General features: G+C 39.0%; 1 non-coding gene across 1 annotated transcript; it reads left to right on the plus strand.

Moving 5' to 3' along the window:
* The first annotated feature begins 3461 nt into the window (after window positions 1-3461).
* On the plus strand, window positions 3462-3568 carry LOC116284853 (U6 spliceosomal RNA). Its single transcript, XR_004194512.1, has one exon. It is a non-coding gene; the product is annotated as a U6 spliceosomal RNA (small nuclear RNA).
* Window positions 3569-16902: the final 13334 nt, after the last annotated feature.

Genomic DNA, 16902 nt, shown 5'->3' on the forward strand with positions numbered 1-16902 from the left:
ATCGTTCCTGGGAGCTTATAGAATACTAAGAGAGATAGACATTACAAACATCATCTTATACAAGTAAAATAAAATTGCAATTATGGGCAGTACTGTGAATAGTATTACGGCAGCAAGAGATAACAGAGCTATGACTTAGTCGAGGACATAGTATTACAGCAGCAAGAGATAACAGAGCTATGACTTAGTCGAGGACATAGCACAGAGGCTAATAACTAGTGAGAGAATTAAATACAGTTGTCCTAGGACACGCAGTTCGGTGCCAGAATGTAGGGATTGGCAAGTAGAGTGTGGTTCACTTCCAGCCATCCTTGCCCCTCAGCCAGATGCTCTTGTGCACAGTGCAACCCACACAAACGTATCTGAAAGCTTGAGTCAGGATGGAGGGCTTCCTGGAGGAATTGATGTTGGAGCTCTCGTTATCTGTGGTGGGTAGAAACTAAGTGCAAATACGTGAAGTTGTGTGTTTGTATTTAGCAGAGTTGGGACGTTGGAGTAGTGCTCCAACAAAGAGAACTGCCCTGTGGAAAGAAGAAACATAATCCGCTTGAAAAATAAATATATATCTCCAATGAAACTAGAGTTCCTAGAGTAAAGGACGGCAAAGTGGGAAGTAAGCTGGAGAAATAAGTGGGGGTCAGGACTTGGGTGCCTTGGAAGCGATTTTGGTTTCCAGCACGAAAGCAATGAAGAGTCCCTTAACTATTATAAGTAGATGACAGTAACAGAATTAAATTTTTGTTTGTCAGGATTACTTTGGATATTAGGAGGAAAATGGAATAGAGAAAGCTGGCAGTAGTGAATACAGGGCCACCGGTTAGAAGGATGTTGAAGGTGAGAAATGACAGTATTTTGTAATAGTGTGGCATCCAAGGAGATGGGAAAGTGGTACATATTTGATAAACACTATGAGGGAAACTTGATAGAGTTACTAATGGGTTGACTACTGGGGACAAAGAGAGGAGGGAGCAGACAAGGTCACCAAGGACTAAACCATAAGACAGACAAGAAGGCTTAGACGTGAGCCTTTGGGAATTCCAAATTTCCTGGCCAGGTGGAGGAAGGTAAGAGTTGTTCTTCTGTTCATGTTCCAGAAACTAAGGCTCAGAGGGTATGAGTAATTTGCCCAAGGCAAGAGGCTGGCAAATGGTAGATGTGGAATTTGAACCTGTGTTTTTCATACCCCAGAACTCTCACTTTCCCACCATGTCACATTTTTCAGTTTTTACACAATTAGTTTTTGAAAACTTTGAAGAAAATTGCCATTATTTCATTTAGCATTGAACAACTCCATTTTCTTCAATGTAGCTTTTTTTTTTTTTTAAGTAGCCTAAAAGATCCACACAGCTGAGGGTCAGAAAAAAAGGCAAAGCGGGTGCCATTAAGAGGAATAAAAATCAAACTCTCCCAGCCCCTGGGACCCTAGAGTTCACCAACTTGACATAATTAGGTGTTCACTTAACACTCAGTAATTAAATGACTTTACACCAAGTTCTTTACGAGAGAAGAACTTGGTGTGGTGTGCAGCAGACGCCTCCAGGCTCTGTCACGAACTCTGCCTCCACGGCTGGGCTGACGCCTGCTGACTTGCTAGCTGCACTCTCACAGCTCCGTGGAGCACGCAGGCGCTCCTCTCTCCCTGTCTCAGGTCACAGAGCTGAGAACTGGGTTCCAGCAAGTTCTGGGAGTCGGGTGCTGAGCTTCTGCTGGATCTGTGGTGTGCAGGTTCCCCTGGCAGTGGGCAACATGGGAGTAAGTCCAAGATTCTGTGGAATAAACTGGAACTTAGAAAATTTTAGGAACAGCTTTCTAGGTTAGTTCTGTCTTGAGATGACTGGGTGGTGTGGGTTGCATCTTGCAGATTCCTTCAGATTTTTTCCCTTTATAATTAAAGTCAGGAGGAGATTCTGACTTGGAAACAGCACTAAAAGGAAAACCAAAAAGAGGGGCTTAAATGACGTGGCTCCATGGACTCAAGGCCAGAAGGACTGAAATTTCACTTTAATTTTTTTTTAGGGCATGAAAGTGATTCAGTAATGAAAATGCCAGGCAAACCCAAACAAATTATTCTCACGTACCCACTCACTTAAACAAATAAAAAACAAACAGAGTTTTAAAATGTCTTTCCTAGAAATGGAACACTTGAAAAGAGTTCAAGTTAGGCAAGATTTGTGGCTGCACAGAAATTGATTGCAGACAGAGGCGTCCCCCCCTGGGGTAGCCACTTCATATTCCTTGCTTTGTAGCGGTTCTCATTAATCTTCAATCAGCATGGAACTGTCTCTTCCTCTTAAGAGCTCATTGGGAACCTGAAGCTGCCTCTGCCTAAATTGACCAGTTTTCATCTGGTGATGGTGACTCTGGTTGGCTTACCACAAAAGCATCCAATTGCAGACCTCAGAACACAGCAGTGACTGGGAGTACGGGAGAGTTTACAGCTTTTAGATTCGTATGACATCTCTCAGTTCCTCTGAAGTGATGGTGTGGGTGGGATGGGGCAATGAAAAAAGCACTGGGCGTGGAGCCCAAGGATCTTAAATTTCCGTCCTTGTCCCACCATTTGCCAGGTGTGTGACCTTGACTAAGTCATTTAATTTAGTTAACCAAACATATATTGAGTGTGACTGGCAAGCTTGGTCACAGCCAAATAATAGATCTTCCAGGATATGTTAAAGACTTTGTATTTTTTTTTCCAAGGGCAGTGGGGAACCAGGAGTGATCTTGAGCTGGAAAGTAACACGATTAGATGTGTATGTGAGAAAGAGCCCCCTCGTGTTGGGGGGACTGGACAAAGACAGGTTTCCAATCAGGAAACTTCTGCAATTGTCTGAGCAAGAAATGTGAATGCAAATATTCGGGAAATGACAGAAAACATGGGAAGAAGTTTACAGACACGAGACATACTAAGAAAGCAGAGAAGGAAAGACAGTGCAAGTTGAATATTCTGGTGTAGATTCCACCGTCTTCACTGAGTTAGTAAATAAAGGGAAAAGGCCAGGTTTCATGTTTGATGACAACGAACTCATTTAAAGAATGCTCAGTTAGAGGTTTTATAGAGGATTCTAGATGGAAATGTATGGTGAACAGCTTTGGCACAAATCAGGAGAGAGTCCGGGTAGGAGAGAAAGATCTTGAAGCCAAATATTTATACATAAAGTTGAAGTTGTGAACACAGAAAGCCTCACACAGAGAAGGCGTTCAGAATGGAAAGAGAGGACTGAGAACAGAACCCTCTGGGAACGTTAAGCATGTAAGAAACAGATGGTTGAAGATGAGCTCTGAGGTACAGGAAGTAGCTATCAAAGTAAGTAAAGGAGAATCAGAAGCAGGAGGTTATTAAAGGGTCCCAGAGAAGAGAGGGCATCAGGGAAAATGTGGCCAACAGTGTCAAAGTCACTAGAGAATTCAGGTGGATAGGAACTCACAAACAGTGGCCTGGGATGGGTTAAAAGATGGAATGAGTGCTCGCTTCGGCAGCACATATACTAAAATTGGAACGATACAGAGAAGATTAGCATGGCCCCTGCGCAAGGATGACACGTAAATTCGTGAAGCGTTAAAAAAAAAAAAGAAAAAAAAGAAAGAAAAGATGGAATGAAAGGTTTGTGGAGGTATTTTGTAAGTTCATTTGTGAAGAGAAGAATAGATTCTAGATAATAAGTGAAGGAATAAGGAATTTCTTTTACAGATAGAAGAAACTTGGTCCTGCTCACATCCTCACAAGCTAAGAAGAAAAGGCCAGAATGAAACAGAAGTTGGATAGAGGAGCCTGTCGATGGGGTCAGAGTCTTAGAGGATGAGCAGCCGGAACCTTGTTTAAGGAGGATGGAATAAACTCTAGGCAGGCCCCTTTTCTTCCTTTGAGACCAGTAGGAGGGAGATAAGAATGGTTGTGTCTGATTATAACAGGGCAGGTAAGAACTCATGGAAATTCTCACTCAGTGGCCATCACTGTCCTTTCGATGTGGAAAGTCAAGTCAGATTCAGAAGGTGTGGGAGGAAAGGGCTAATTAGGAGTTCGAGGAATGTGGTGGTTTGTAGTAGCTGTAAATTAGACAGACCCAAGTCAGGGAAATAGGCAAAGAGTAAAGAACATCCGTGAAGATCCAGCTGAAATTGAAGACCTTGTCTCAGGGGTGGCGTCAATCCAGAGAACAGTGGAGTTTTTTCCGTTAGCACGCAGCTGCTGAAGTGTATGAATGCGGAACGTGAATGTTTGGATTGATCTACAGTGGGGATCTGCTTTAAGGTAGATAGCTAAGGAACCAAGGTGGAAGGAGTTAAAATTGCAAGCTAGGCAGACGTTGGTGGGTAAACCATAGGATGAGGCTCTGTCTGAAAGGATGAAAGTTCTCAGGCTTGGTAGACCTGGAGAAGTGAGGTATCGAGGGGAGGATATGACTCATGAGGTTGGAGGATAGGGATAATGGGGGAAAGGAGATAAGAGAGCTAGATATTTTGAAGGTTGAGATTAAAAAAAAGGTGGCATTTAAAATTTGGCATGGGGCGGAGCTGGATTGTATCAGGGCAGGGCGATAGGAATGGGGTGCTAGGTGAAGAAGAGGGCTCTTGAAGTTAAAGGGGTCAAGTAAATCTGGAGCTAGGTTATTGAACTGATTGTGCACAAATGAAGGAATACAGGATTTTGGAGGGGCATGGATGAGGAGAAAGGTTGCTGAGATGTTACATGGAGATGGGAGCATTACCTGCAAATAACTGAATTAGAGTGTTAGAGTTTTATGGGACTCGATAAACAGCATCCTTTGTTCAGTCACAGTTTGATACCAGTTAAGAAAGAGACAAGAATTGAAACAGATGGGGATCAAAAATGCAATCTTTATTACTGATAAAATTAATTTTGGAGAAAATGGCTTATATCTGCACGTTAGTCTGCCGTCCAGCATCAAACCCTAGGCTTTAGCCACCCAGGCTTAGGAAGTTCTGGACCCCTGGAGGCTGCTCCTTCCAGGTTATCAGAAACCAGGAAAGAAGATACGCTCTTAGAAAGAACGTTAGCCTCTGAAAGGAGGGGAGTTACACACTACTATATATAAAGTAGATGAACAGCAAGGACCTCCTGCACAGCACAGGGAACTGTATTCAGTATTGTGTAATAACCTATAATGGAAAAGAACCTGAAATGAATGTGTGTGTATGTGTGTGTATGAACAGAACTTTACTGTACACCTGAAATTAACACAACATTGTAAATCAACTATATTTCAATTTAAGAAAAGAAATGAGAGGAGGACAGGAAGAGACAGATCTATGCATGCCTAGATCTATAGCCAGATTCCTAAATCATTTAAGTCACCCTTTCTCATGACGGGAGAAGAAGGAATTTTAAAGCAGGTGATACTTCTTCCACATGAAAGGAAGTGTAAGATTAGAAACAAAGATTTTCTCCCTCTAACATCTTGAGTCAGAAAAACACGCCATTCTAAGTGTTCCAAGTAGAAAGAGTTTCTTTAAATCGAGGCATACAGTTACATACAGTAAACATGGGCAGAATAGGATTCTGGGAAATATAGTAGCCGACTTCTCCTCTGCCATGTAGAAAGGGGTAACAGTGATGGTGAGTGACAACAGATCAGTTCAGCACATGCCCCTAAACACACAGCACCAAGAGTATTTTGCACATGGTGGTTGATGTGTAGGTCAAAGGGGAGTCCCGTGGCAGGATGTAGCACTGAAGTGGATGGGGGTCGCTAGGAGAACCAAGATGCCTTCTCAGGGCCCCATGGCACATGGGGTGAGACAGAGTGAGGACATTCTGTTTTGAATGAACTGAAAGTGAAAACGTGGCTTTTGAAGACAGCTTTATTTCCCTTTAGCAAGAAATGGGAAGACTAAAAAGGTAAATGTTCATTTCCATGAAATGTGAAATGTGCACAGTGAGAAGAGCTAGGAAGGAAGAGAGGGGAGAGAGTATATGTCAGTTTAAAAAAAATAAAAAGCAGGAGGTGGAATAGAGGCAGCAATATGTTTAGCTTCTACCAGAGGATGGGAGAGTCAAACTGATCTAGCTTGACCCCAGCCAAGTGCATGCTTACAGGGCATCAGTGGGCTTCCATGGGGGGGGTATAATCATCTTTGTCAAGAATGCCTTGGTTGTAAGAAATAGAAACCCTCTCAAGCTAGTTTAAAGAATGGAATCAGAGAAAACTTATAAAACCCAGGTGCAGAAAGGAAAGTTAGGTCTCGGAAACTGGAAAAGCCTCGGCTTCCCTGTCCATCTCTCCCTGTGACAAGTGTCCCCACCACACTTGATCAGCACACCTGCTTGGTTCTCTTCTCTGTGGAGACAAGTTTTATCTGCCTTGGCATGCCTGAGATAGGAAGTGGCTTCCGTGGTTATAGTTCCTATTTGACTTCTCAGATCCCATACCCAACATCCCTGAACTAGAGATTCTCTAGGTCCCAACCTCAAACTCCTGGGAGAGGAAATATGACTGGCTCACCTTGAGTAAACAATCTATTCAAGATTCAGTCAGCTGTGTCCTGGGGGGAGGGGGAGAGTGAGTCACATGGTCCCAACACGGAAGATTGGTCCTTGGTCCACACTTCAGAGGGGCCACGGGTGGTAGCCAGATCTCAGAGAAGAAAGCATGGACTCGATGGGCATCTACGAAGTTCCTGCAACATAGACAAAACCTGAAAGAGACATATAGATCCTGGGACAGGGAGGACACAGGAAAAAGCAAGACAAAAGGTCAGAGAACTTAGCTATCTCATTATCTTTAAATCCTAGGATGAATTTGTCAGTCTTTTTTGTCTAGGGTTGTTATGAGAATCTTATGAGAAGTTTTATAAAAATAGTACAGAAATATAACGTATCTCGTGAGACCAGATCATGTAATTCTGAATCGAGAAAATTTGAATTCTTCTAGCTGTGTTCTAACTTGATTGTTTTCGAGTTTCTAAAAGGCTCTTTCTTGGCCTCAATTACTGGGAATCTTTTAAGTCATACATTTTGTCTCCTAATCAGTTTTTTTTTTTTGGATCTTCGTCTCCCTGATAAATATGTCTTGATTTTTATGCTCTAGTTTAGATGTCTGTTTCCAGGCTCAAATCGCTTTCTTATTTAGGGTCATTAACGAAGCTCTTTACTGTACTCTGAGTGTGGCAAGACCCCTTCTTTCTCTACCATCAAGTAAAAGAAATGATCCTCAATACCCCATTGACCTCATGGTGGACCTTATGCCTTGAGAGTCTTCTGCAAATAGTCTGCAGTCCTAACCATGTAGTGCTTCACGGAGTGAGGCCCCTGATGATCTCCACGTCCCTCCACCAGCCCTGTGCCTGCCAGAGTCCACTGGGTGATCAGGGTCCTGCCCCATTCCTGAACAGTGCCCTTCCTGCCTTCTCTACCCTACACACCTCAGAACCTCGATGGAAGTTGAGACAACTCTTTTCTTGAAGAATGGGGAGACATCCTGAGAAAGGGCTGAGTGAGAGGATCAGGAATTGGGACTTTCCCTTGCTAGCTCATTCTCATGACACACAAGGGATGGAGGACCTCTGCCTCCTAGTTTGAGCCTTTGGAGGGAGATCTGCATGAATATGCCCTCTCTCTTGACATTTCTCTGTTTCTCCCATATACTCTCATCCTCTTTATGTGTCACTCTTCAGGGTTTTCTCCCCAAATGTGGGGATGCCAGTCTGCTCTTTCAGAAAGCCACGCGAAAGGAATGTGGAGCCTCTGTGTCTTGAGTTTTGGAAACATCGGTATTCCAGATTTTGGGTGGATCAGAAATAGTTTCTTTCGACTGCCCTGGTGTTTACTGACTCTGAACAGACTGATGGTGAGAAAGATGCTTTGCTTCCAGTTCCCTCTTTCCAGTACCAAAGGCTAGGATCAGTTTCTTCCCGAGTTTCCCAAATGCAAACGTTTCTTGATACAGTGAGTGGAAGAAAATCGGTTTAGTCCCTGAAAGCGGAAAGCGTATTCTTCCCATTGACATGACTTTAAACCTGTATCTTGAGAAATAAAAACCCTGACAGTCTATTGCAAGGAACATTTGATTCCTTTCTGAGCCGGTTTTTATTACAAAGAGCTATCAGATTGGCGTAAAATAGCAGCTGAGTCTTAGGTGATGAAAATGCTGCTCCAAGTAGATTCTTTTTGATCCTTAAATGTCTCCTCTGATAGAAGCACATTTATGCTGCCACATTAAGATTCATTCTTTTGGAATATCAGGTGCCTTCTGTGTATGTGTGATTGGCATCAGATAGCTCAACCTGCCCCCGATAGGGGAGTCCTCCTGTGCAGAGCCCACCATGTGCGCAGAAGATGGAACGGCCTCCGTGGCACAATGAAGCCTTGCTTAGGTTCTGAAAAAGCCTGATCCTCCAGCATTACTCTAGATGAGGTGCTTTCTCATAGTTTGTCTCTATTCCTCTTGTGGTTAAATAGCGCGAATGTGGTCTATATTCAGCAGTGTCTGGAATACTCGCCTTCAGTCTGTTGGAGTGAGCTAATAGATGGGAGAGATAAGAGAAGAAAGAGGAAAAAAATGAAAGACCTCAGGATTTGAGCTAATCTGTCACCAGGAATGACATTCAGATTGAAGGAAATGCAGGCCAAAAGAAAATTCACTTCAGAAATACAAAGATGATAGACCTTATCGTAGAGAAAACGATGTGTATTTATTATGACCTGAACATTTTATGGGAAAGAGAGGCATTCGAGGTGGGTCAAGTCCCTGCCCTTAGCCATGTTAAACAATGTTGGGGTTGAAAAATAAAATAGGTAGCTCGGTTCTGATCCTAAAGGGATGTAATTTTAGAGACTAGATTTATTAAGAGAATATACAGAAAGCAGCACACGTGGGTCATGTTAGGCTTTATGTAAGCATGGGTCAAACTATGAGGTATAAACTGAAATGACAGGAGAAAGCAACCCAGGTAGAGGTGGCCATTTTTTTTTTTCTGTTTGCTTGTTTTTTTTAAGATGCAGGGTCACTTATCAGAGAAATACACCTCTTGGTTCAGCTGTGGGTTCATTGATTCTTTGTCCTGTGGGCCAGTAGTTTTGTTTTTGGTGTGTCAGCCGCTGCTGCTGATACAGATAGGGTAGCCAAGAGCCATGGGTAATTCCTCCTCTGCCCGCTCCACTCTTAACAAGATTTCTAGGTTTCTGACCCTTTTCTTTTTCACTAACTTGCTTCCTATTCACGTCCAGCCATTTCCACTTCTTGTTCTGTTTTGTTTTTGAACTGCTTACTCCAGGGCTTACGATCAGCAAGATTATACTCAAAGAAAGAATAAGAGAGAGAGAGAGAAAGCTGAAGTTCAATGGCTTTGCATGTAAGCTCCTGAATATAGTTCCCGGGTATTTAGAACATTCTGAACAGTGTGTAAATGGTAACTGATAATAGGGAAACTGTACAGCAGTTTTAAGTGGATGTCAATAGGATGAGAACATACTATCTACCCTCTGTTCAGTTTCTAATTCTCTGTCAGTCCTGCTCCCTTGGTTTCAATAAAGCTGTTGTCACCTCCAAATGATGTTTAAGCCTGTCCCTCTCCTCCTCTCACGCACCTTATGAAAAATGTCTTTGCCATCTGCAACTGTCAGGAGGCTATGGAGTAGGGAGTATGGCTCAATGAATATACAAATGTGCAGCTGGACCACAGCCCCTTCCAGAAGGCGGCTGGAATATAAATCAGCGAGCTTGCGCTTCTCAAGTAACTGGCTGCCATTGGGGAGCTGCCATGCACAAGGGACTGGAAGAAAAAGGATGTGAGAAATGTCAGCGTGGAAGTAGGTCCTGCAATACTTGGAGAGGTTGGCCGGAAGGGCAGGGCCGAGAGTAGTATGTTCTGAAAAACCTAATTTCTTGAGCTCTTGCAAAATCATGGAACAAAGCTGAGCACAGCATGGGATCTACTGAGCTTTAGTACGTTTGCTTCCCTTTGAGCTGATATGAGTCTCTTAGTTAGAAATTCTTTCTTTCAGCACCTCCCGTTTACCAGGCATGTGCAAAGTGCTGGAGCCACGGTTTTTGTTTTTGAGTCAAACAAAACCTCTGCCTTAAAGTTTAGTTATGGTGAGGTATAGGGGCTGACAGTGGTGATGGGAAAACAGACTTTTTTTGATGGGATAATGGAAATTTTTTAAAAATTGAAGTATAATCAGCTTGCAATATTATATTCATTTCAGGGTTACAACATAGTGATTCTATGTTTTTATGTATTATGAAATGATTACCATGATAAGTCTAGTTGTCACCTGTCACCATACAGTGTTATTACAGTCTTACTGACTACATCTCCTGTGCTGTACATTGCAACTCCATGAATTACTTATTTTATAACTGGAAGTATGTACCTCTTAATCCCCTCCCCCTAATTTCACCCATTCTCACCTCCCTCCACTCTGGCAACCACTAGTTTGTTCTCTGTATCTGTGATTCTGTTTCTGTTTTGTTCATTTTATTTTTAGATTCCATGTATAAATGAAATCATATGATATTTGTCTTTTTCTGTCTGACTTATTTCACTGAGAATAATACCCTCTAGGTCAATCCATGTTTTCACAAGTGGCAGAATTTCATTCTTTTTTATGGCTGAGTAATATTCCATTGCATACATTATCCATTCATCTATCAGTGGATACTTAGGTTACTACTATGTCTTAGCTATTGTAAATAATACTGCAGTGAACATTGGAGTGCACATATCTCTTCAAATTAATGTTTTTATGTTCTTCAGAAGTGGAATTGCTGAATTATATGAAATTTCTATTTTCAATTTTTTTGAGGAAATTTTATACTGTTTTCCATAGTGGCTGTACCAGTTTACATTTTCACCAACAGTGCACAAAGGTTCCCTTTTCTCCATGTCATCCCCAACAATTGTTATTTTTTGCTTTTTTGATGATAGCCATTCTTTCAAGTATGAGATGATATCTCACTGTGGTTTTGGTTTGCATTTCCCTGATGATTAGCAATGTTGAACATCTTTTCATTTGCCTGTTGCCACCTGTATGTATTTCTTGGGAAAGTGTGTATTCAGATCCTCTGCCCATTTTTAAATTGGATTGTTCATTTTTATGATATTGAATTGTATGAGTTGTTTGTATATTTTGGGTATTAATCTCTTAACAGACATATCATTTGCAAACATCTTCTCCCATTTAATAGATTGCATTTTCATTTTTTGATGGTTTCCATTGGTATGGAAAGGCTTTTTAGTTTGATGTTGTTCCATTTGTTTATTTTTGGTTTTGTTGCTTTGCCTGAGAAGAAAGACCCCCACCCCCAGCCCTGCCAAAAGAAAAATATTGCTAAGACCCATGTCAGAGAGCTTTCTGGCTGTTTTCTTCTGGGAGTTTTATGTTTTTCAGCCTTAAATTTGAGTCTGTAATCCATTTTTATTTTATTGTTCTATATAATGTAAGAAAATGGTTTAGTTTCATTCTTTTGCATGGAACTGGTCAATTTACCAAACACAACTTATTAAATGCGTCTTTTTTTTTCATGGAGGTATTGAGGATTGAACCTAGGACCTCATGCATGCTAAGCGTGAGCTCTACTACTGAGCTATACCCAATATCATTGCAGAAACTGATCTTTTCCCTATAGAATATTTTTGCCTCCTTTGTCATAGATTAGTTGACTGTATAAGTAGGGGTTTCTTTCTGAGCACTGTGTTCTGATCCATTGATCTGTGTGTCTGTTTTTGTGCCAGTACCATACTATTTTGATGACCATAGCTTTATAATACAGTTTAAAACTAGAATGCTTCATCCCTTCAAGTGTGTTCTTCCTTCTCAGTATTCCTTTGACTACATGAGGTTTTTGTAGTTCCATACAAATTTTAGGATTATTTGTTTCAGTTCTGTGAAAAATGCCATAGATATTTTGATAGATACTATGTTGAATCTATAGATTGCTTTGAGGAGTATGGACATTTTAACAACATTAGTTCTTTCAATCCTATGAGCATGGTATATCTTTTCTTATATTTGTATCTTCTTCAATTGCTTTTATCAGTGTCTTAAAGTCATGCAATACAGATCTTTCATCTCTGGTTAAATTTATTCCTAGGTTGTTGTTTTTTTTTGATGAAATTGTAAGTGGGATTGTTTTCTTAATTTCTCTTTCTGATAGTTTATTATTAGTGTATAAAAATGCAACACATTTTGTATCCTGCAGCTTTACTGAATTCATTTATTCTACTATTTTGGGGGAGGTAGAGTCTTTAGGATTTTTCTATATTTTGTATTATGTCAACTGCAAATAGTTACAGTTTTACTTCTTCCTTTCCTCTTTGGATGCCTTTTATTTCCTTTTCTTTTCTGATTGCTGTGGCTAGGACTTCCAATACTGTGTTGAATAAAAGAATTTGGGCATTCTTGTCTTCTTTCTGATATTAGAAGAAAAGCTTTTCACTGTGTTGAGCATGATGTTAACTGTGGATTTGTCATATATGCCCCATGTTATATTGAGGTAGGCTCCCTCTATATTCACTTTTTGAGAGTTTTCATAATAAGTGGACATTGAATTTTGTCAAAATCTTTTTCTGCATCTATTGGGATAATCATATGGTCTTTCATTTTGTTAATATGTGTCGTGTTGATTAATATGTGGATATTGAACCATCCTTGTCTCCTTGGAATAAATCTCACTTGATTCTTGTGTATGATCCTATTAATGAATTGTTAAATTCAGTTAGCTGATATTTTGGTGAGGATTTTTGCATCTGTGTTGATCAGGGATATTGGCCTGGAATTTTCCTTTCTTTTCTTTTCTTTTTTTTTTTTTTTGGTAGTGTCTTTGGTATTAGTATAATGCTGGCCTCATAGAATAAATTTGGAGGTGTTTTCCTTCCTCTTCAATTTTTGAAATAGTTAAAGAGGGTAGGTTACCCATATCTGGTTTAGATGAATTAGGATCAGCTTTTAGTTTCATTTTTTTTTCTCATTTTCAATTTCATTGTTTTCTGCTCTACTTTTTATTATCCTTTTTCATGCTTTAGGCTTAAATTGCTCTTCTTTCTCTATTTTCCTAAAGCAGAACTTCAGGTTATTTACTTTAGATCTTTTTTACCTTTCTAATATGTACACTTAATGCTACAAATATCCCTATAAGCATTGCCTGCTCTGAATCTCAAAAATTTTGATAAATTGTATTTTAATTTGGTTAAATATATTCTTTTTTATTTATTTATTTTGTTTTTCTTAAACATTTTTTATTGATTTATAATCATTTTACAATGTTGTGTCAAATTCCAGTGTTCACAATTTTTCAGTTATTCATGGACATATACACACTCATTGTCACATTTTTATGACACCTGCACCCCAATGTTCATAGCAGCACTATTTAAAATAGCCAAAACATGGAAACAGCCTAAATGTCCATCAACAGGTGACTGGATAAAGAAGATGTGGTATATTTATACAATGGAATACTACTCAGCCATAAAAACCGACAACATAATGCCATTTGCAGCAACATGGATGCTCCTGGAGAATGTCATTCTAAGTGAAGTAAGCCAGAAAGAGAAAGAAAAATACCATATGAGATCGCTCATATGTGGTTAAATATATTCTTAATTTATCTTGAGATTTATTCTTTGACCCATGTGTTATGTAGGAGTGTGTGGTTGATTTCCCAAATATTTTGAGATTTTTTTCCAGCTATCTTTTTGTTATGGATTTCTAGTTAAATTTTATTACAATCTAAGAACATATTTTGTATGATTGCTATTTTTGAAAATTTGTTAAGGAATGCTTTATGGACAGAAATGTGTCTATCTTGGTGAAAGTTCCATATATGTTTGTGTAAAGTGTATATTCTGCTGTTGTTGGATGGCATAGTCTATAAATGGCAGTTATCATGTTGATGTATAGTGTTGTTTAGGTCAACTATTGATTGATTACTTGCTTGACCTCTCAGTTGCTGAAAGAAAGGTATTAAAATCTCCAACTGTAGAAGTGGATTTGCCTTTTTCTCCTTTGAGTTATATCAACTATTGACACTGTTGCTATGTGCCTACACTTTTAGGATTTCTCTGTCTTATGGGGAATTGACCTTTTTTTCATCCTGAGTTACTCCTCTTTATCTAAGATAAATTTTTGTTATTCTGATGACTAGTTTGACTGCTATTAAAATAGGTACTCTAGCTTTCTTATGATTATTATTAGCATGAAATACCTTTTTTTTCATTTCTTTTAATCAGTTTAAGTATTTATATTTAAAATACATTTCTTATAGATAACATACAGTTGTCTACAGAGTCTCTCCCTTTCTTTTAAATTTCTTCTGGCAGTCTGTATCTTTTAATTGATGTACTTAGTCCATTCACATTTCAAGTCACTCTTAAGGCAACTGAATTAATATCTACCGTATTTGTAACTGTTTTCTATAAGTTGCATTTGTTCTTATTTTTTTCTTTTGTCTGCTTTCTCAATTTTAATTGAACATTTAAAATACTGCTTTTGATCTCTTAGCATATCAGTTATACTTTAAAAAAATTAGTGTTGCTTTAGACTGCAATATACATTTTTAAACTAAGTGCACGTTCAAATGGCACTATGCTATTTTACATATAATGTGGATACCTTATGACAACATATTCCCAATTCCTCCCTCCCATCCATTATGACTGTTGCCATCTATTTCACTTACCCATATGCTATAATCACTCAGTATATTGTTAGTATTGTTACTTTGAACAGTTAACTTTCAGATCAATTAAGAAGAACAAATAAGACTTTGCTTTACGTTCATTTATTCCCTTTCAGATGAGTTTCATTGCTCTGTGTAGATTTGTGTTTTTGATATATGTCATTTTCCTTCTCCCTGAAGAGTTTTTAAAATTTCTTGCAGGGCAGGTGTGCTGAGGATGAATTTCCTCAGTTTTTGTTTGTTTAAAAATGTTTTTGTTTCTCCTTCATTTTAAAGGATAATTTCACTGGCTATTTAATTTTAGGTTGGTGTCTTTTTCTTTTAACACTAAATATTTCAGTTCACTTTCTTCTTGCTTGCATGATTTCTGAGGAGAAGTCCACTATAATTCTTACGTAAGGTGATATTTCCTGATTTCTTTGAATAGTTCCTCTTTGTCTTTGGTTTACAGAAGTTTGAATATAACATGTCTACGTGAGTGGTTTTTGTTGTTATTATTTATCCTTTTTGGTATCTTCTGAGATGGCTGGATCTGTGGTTTGGTATCTTTAATTTTGAAAAATGCATTATTTCTTTAAATGTTTCTTCTGCTCTCTTCTCTCTTCACCTTACATTCTCGTTACACATATGCTACATCTTTTGAAATACTCCCACATTTTTTGGATGTTCTATTAATAGTTTTTTTTTTAATTGTTGTTCTGTCTTTTCCTTTCTTTTTGAATATCAGCTAGGGAAGTTTCTGTTGACTGTCTTTAACCTCACTGCTTTTTTCTTTGGCCATGTACAGTCCACTAATAAGCCTGTCAACAGCGTTATCGGCTTATGTTACAATGTTTTTGATTTTTCACATTTCCTTTTGATTCTTTCTTAGTGTTTTCATCACTCTACTTACATTACCCATCTGTTCTTGCCTACTTTTTATTTTTACATTTGAGCCTTTAACATATGAGTCACAGTTATTTTAAATTTCTGATCTGATAATTCTGATATCTGTCAGATCTAAGTCATATTTAAGTCTAATTTTGATGCTTGCTTTGTCTTTTCAAAATTTTTCCTCCCCTCCCCTCCCTCCCTTCCTTTCTTTTCCATGCCTTGTAATTTTTTGTTGAAAACTGACATGTATCAGGTAACTCATATTGAAGTATATAGATCACTAGTATGAGCATCTATGTTAATCTGGCTATACGTTTGTGTTCATTATTTGCTGATGCTATATTTGCCAGAGACTTCAGAATCCTCCAGTGTCCTTTCTATTGTCTCATCTCTTGATTTTTGGATGCCTTCCATACTTTGCAGAGATTTTACATTTTGCAACTCTTTCAACTGTTAACAACTGTTCTCTGGATCCCCATTGGTGTGGTGGTCAGATTCTATAACTGTGTGACTAAATCTCAGTTTTTCATTAGGCTTGTGCCTGTGGGCTGTAACTGTCACACATATTTTTCCAGTGATATAATTTTTTTCACCCTTAAAGTGAGGTGGGAGGGGTAGAGGGGAGTAGAGTGGGAGATACGTTCTTCCCTAGCTGGGATGAGGCTATGGTGAAGTCTTTTCCCCTGGTGGGTAGGTCTTCCTTATGGTGAATACTCTGAGTGAATTTTACAGTGATTCTTCTCCCATGCCTACCCCTGCCAGAGCCACAAGGTAGGTTCTGTTTTGTTTGTTTTTGGATCTTCACCATGAAAACCTGGTGGGATCCTTAAGGGTGAAAATCGATGAACACGTGATGAACCCCTTAGACTGTGGTCTCCAGGATTTTTTCACTCTCATGCAACTAGCAATAATTTACCAAAATTACAATTTAAGTGTTCCTATCAGTTGCTCCAGCACATTCTGTTCCAGGTAAACAGATCTTGGATATGTCTCTGATTGAGCCTGTGTGTTTAGATTATGAAGTGGCAGCTATAAAAACTCAGTTCTCTGATGAATTCAACAAAAGTCATTGATTTTCAGTTTGTCTAGCCTTTTCTTGTTATAAAGATGAGTATGATAACTTTAAGACTTTTTACATGTTGGAGGTGAAAATGGAAATTGTCATTCCTATTTTTTTACCTTTGTTATTCCAACTCTTAGAATAACGTAGGCACATGGGTTTGAGAGATGAGGTAGAAGCTGCTAATTTATATTAGCAACAGTCAAACTGCTTTTTGCATTTTGTGTGCTAAAAAGAAAAGCTCAGGTTTTGATCTTTTATTCTACTATAAGCATTGATTTGAACCTGATTTATCTTCAGAATGACACTGAAAGAAAAAAAATTATAGTT

Source organism: Vicugna pacos, chromosome 21 (assembly GCF_048564905.1).
Source record: "Vicugna pacos chromosome 21, VicPac4, whole genome shotgun sequence".
NCBI lineage: Eukaryota > Metazoa > Chordata > Mammalia > Artiodactyla > Camelidae > Vicugna > Vicugna pacos.